The following is a 4,530-nucleotide window of genomic DNA, read 5'->3' on the forward strand; positions in this document are numbered from 1 at the left end:
TACGCATTATTAAAACTTGTCAGCAACCAGAATGTCTAAACGTAAGACTTTCTTTAGATTGTGGGAAGTGTGTTTGCTTCGGATTTTCTTGTGTTTATCAGGATTAGGACTATCGTCAGGTCACGAGTTGCCACGCAGTTGTGAAAGGAGGGGCTCCTTATTATCGTGTAGCCTCCGAACCATTGGCAGTCAAAAGGTTCTACTTGGAAGTCTACCACTATCAATAGTTGCTCATATTTCCGAACTGCATGTGCTGTGCAGTGATATATTACTCTTCGAAAGTTTTTTGGAACACACAGATCAACAAAACAAGTCATCCGGATTCTTATTCCAGCTGAACAAATTGACAACTTTACGAATCGACTATTGTAAGATTCGCTACGTGCCGCCTAAAGTTTTTGCTGCAATGGTGCAACTCAAGAGCCTAGTTCTGAGAACGCGCAACAATGACTGGGCGCCTATGATGCTGGATCTGTCCACGGAGAGCTTTTCCGGTTTGAGGGAACTTCGGCATTTGGACCTGTCGGACAATAACATTTGGACCTTGCCACCAGAAGTCTTCTGTCATCTTCACAATTTGAAAACATTGAACTTAACCAGAAATCGTATACAAGACGTGAATCAATTAGGATTTTCGAACCAGGGTGAGCTTGCAACCTATGACTCCTGTAACACCGCAATAGAAGATTTGGACTTATCTCAAAATAACATTATTAAAATTGAAGATAATTTTTTGTCCAAACTGAGGTCACTGGTTTCTCTTTATTTGCAACAGAACGCGATAAGTTTTATAGGAGATAGAGCTCTGACTGGTCTCACAACGCTACAAGTGCTAAATTTATCTAGTAACTTTATATCTTCGGTTCCGTCTGATTTCCTGCAAGCATCACGAGATATTAAGCAAATCTATTTAAATAAAAATAATTTAAGTGTCTTATTCCCGGGATCGTTTGATGGACTGGAACAATTGCAAATATTAGATTTGTCGAATAATGAATTGACCAGTAGAGGGTTGAGTAAGGACTCGTTTCTTGGATTAGTGAGAATGATAGTTTTAAATTTAGCTCATAATTCTATAGTAAAATTAGATTCACTCGCTTTTCGTAATCTATATAGCTTACAAATTCTTAATTTAGAGCACAATTTGGTTGAATATATCTCGGAAGATTCATTTGTTGAGTTAAAAAATCTTCATGCTTTGACCCTATCTCATAATAAAATAAAATCAATCGGATCGAATTATTTTTCTGAACTTTATGTTTTAAACCAACTTTATCTTGACCACAACTGTATTTCGTATATACATCAAAACGCTTTTGAAAATGTAACAAATTTGCAAGACTTAGGTATCAGTGCAAATGAATTAAACGTTGTTCCTGAGGCAATCAAAAATTTAAGATTATTAAAATCACTGGACTTGGGAAGAAATAACATAAGCATTTTGATGAATTCGTCTTTTGAGGGACTTGATAAGTTGTATGGTCTTCGATTGGTAGACAACAAAATTTCCAGGGTTGGTTTATATAGTTTTAAGAATTTACCATCACTACAGGTGTTAAATCTTGCTTCTAATAAAATAACAAGTATTGATGTAGGTTCATTCAACATGAACCCGTCATTAAAAGCTATACGATTGGATGGTAATAAATTACGTGAAATTCATGGTTTATTCGAGAAACTGTCATCTCTCGTGTGGCTGAACGTATCTGATAACGAATTAACGCGGTTCAGTTACGAAAACCTTCCATCCAATTTGGAATGGTTAAATATAAACACAAATATGTTGAAATCTCTTCCAAATTGCGAAAACGCAAAACAAAGTCTGAAAATGTTGGATGCAAGTTTCAATAAAATCGAAAATGTAACTGGTAAAGTTATACCGCGTACAGTCGAACACTTGTATTTGAATGATAATAATATCAACTTGGTTCAAACCGCAACATTTCTTCAAAAGAATAGTTTAGTGAAAGTGTTGCTATACGGAAACGCCATACAGACAATGGACATTGGAGCACTTGCACTTAGTAATATTGATGGGGCAAGAGATGTCCCAGACTTCTACATCAGTGGAAATCCCTTCAAATGCGATTGCTCCATGGAGTGGTTGCAACGTATCAATCAACTAGCTCACACGCGCCAATATCCCAGGATAGGCGATATAGAAATAGTCACCTGTTCCCTTACGCACTCCAGAGGGACAGGTGCCAAGGGGGTCCTCGAACTCAAACCTTCGCAGTTCTTATGTCCATATGACACCCACTGCTTTGCCCTTTGCCACTGTTGTGATTTCGATGCGTGTGATTGTGAGATGACGTGCCCTAAGAATTGCACTTGCTACCACGATCTCACGTGGACAGCAAATGTTGTAGACTGTTCTAATACCGGCTACACGAGTGTTCCAGCTAAGATTCCTATGGATGCCACTGAATTATATTTGGATGGTAATAATTTTAAAGATTTGGGAAGTCACGTTTTCATTGGTAAAAAAAAATTACAAGTGTTGTTGTTAAATAATAGTAACTTACATAGCGTGCACAACAGAACTTTTAAGGGAGTCGAGTCATTGAAAGTTCTACACTTGGAAAACAATATGATTGAAGAGCTCAGAGGGGATGAATTCGATCAGTTGCATAATCTCAATGAACTATATCTTGACCATAATAGCATATCGAGTGTGGGAAATGATACGTTTAAAGCTATGAAAAACTTGCAAGTTCTTAGACTTGATGAAAATAAAATAGTTCACTTTTCTCCCTGGCAGCTTTTAGCATCTTCATCAGGTAGTTTACCACACGTATCCTTAGAAGGAAATAAGTGGTCGTGTGACTGTCATAACATTGTTCGGCTGGATTCTTGGCTGAGAATGAATTCGGGAGATGCCGAAGAATTATTTTGTTTTGGGAATAATCATGAAAAAGAGACCATTACTACGGTCCTGAGTCGTTGTGGAACACTCGTGGAAAACTCTCTCGCGACTTCCGTAGAACACCCGGATACCTTACTAAATTTTTCCGAACCAACATTTATAGGGCAAAACTATGTCTCTATTTTTGCATCAATTTTCATAATGGCAATTTTAGTTTGCATGATTGGTGCTCTGATATTTGCATTTAGACAAGACTTTCGCTTATGGGCTTATTCTCGGTACGGCATTCGTTTGTTTATGGGCAATAAGATGTCTAATACGGCTGACTTTGAAACGGATAGGTTATACGATGCATATGTCATTTACAGCATTGAAGACGAACAGTTCGTCACCACGGCCATATCCTCAGAGTTAGAGCAAAGTGGTTACACCATTTGCTTGCACTATCGAGACATTCACGCGAAGAGGGGCAACAGCAACGGCAACTCGTGCATTGCGGAGAGTATATCGAGCGTCACTGAAGCTTCGAAGCGAATAGTCGTCATTCTAACGATTAACTTCTTATCACTCGAATGGGGGAACAATGATTTTAGGATTTCATTACTTTCGACACTAAAAAGCCTAAGATTGTCCTCTAAAAGTAAAAAAATTATATTTATTTTATCAACTGACGTCAGTGCACTCAATTTGGATGCCGAGCTTCAAGTTTTTCTCCGCTCACACGGAGTATTTTACTGGGGAGAGAAGAGATTTTGGGATAAACTTCACTTTGCCATGCCAGACGTGGTTTATAATAAAACTATGATTGCTAATTCTACTCACTCTCTGAAAAACCAAAACATTAGATATCAGACAACAACCCATTCGGCGGAAAGTGTTCATCGATACCATAGAACCCTGCCACCCCCTTGCAGCGTCCTGTGGTCCTCCGAGTGTGGGGGACACGGGGGGCTCGATTCTGGCGCGGGTTGCTCCGGCATGCAGGGCAGAGCCGCTGCGTGCTCCACCGGCCCGGGGCACGGGCGGGGCCGTGGCCGGACTTACTTTGTCTAGATATATGCTCCGTGATCAATTTTGAAGGCTGTGAATTATAAGTATGTTTTTAATATTATGCATATTATGTAAAATATAAATATCTATTCCTTTCAATGGCTCAGCTTTCGGCCCAAGGTTTGAAGGTCTAACAAGACTTTGCATGACTGATATTATCGTTTTTCCAGATAGCAACATTCTAATTCTTTGGGAGTATTGTACAGGCCATAGTTTTAATATCTATTTTATATCAACATTATTAATTTAGGTATTAATGACTTTTATGTAAGGTTAGACTGATCTAGGTACGATTTCGATAATTTCACGTTTTTATACTTTTGTAGGTATGTGATCAGCAGAAGTTAGTTGAAAGCTAACATTCACTTAAAACACAAACTTATCGCCCAACTGATTTCGGACTATTAATTTGGCATCTCTGTGAATCAAAATTCGTATAAATGTATTTTAATTTTGGAATAACTAAAATATGTTTAACCTCAAATTGTACCTGTTTCTTACTTTTATATTTCAAATTTTCGTTCAAATTGTAATGCCAATGTTGTGTTGTGATAAATAAATATGATAATATTTTTTGAAATTATTAAAAAATATTAACATATTTATTTTTACCA

General features: G+C 37.7%; 1 pseudogene; it reads left to right on the forward strand.

Moving 5' to 3' along the window:
• LOC149419980 (toll-like receptor 6 pseudogene) lies at nucleotides 1-3,919 on the forward strand (annotated as a pseudogene).
• Nucleotides 3,920-4,530: the final 611 nt, after the last annotated feature.

Source organism: Hesperophylax consimilis, chromosome 11 (genome assembly GCF_061612785.1).
Source record: "Hesperophylax consimilis isolate HC1 chromosome 11, BYU_Hcon_1.0, whole genome shotgun sequence".
Classification (NCBI taxonomy): Eukaryota; Metazoa; Arthropoda; class Insecta; order Trichoptera; family Limnephilidae; genus Hesperophylax; species Hesperophylax consimilis.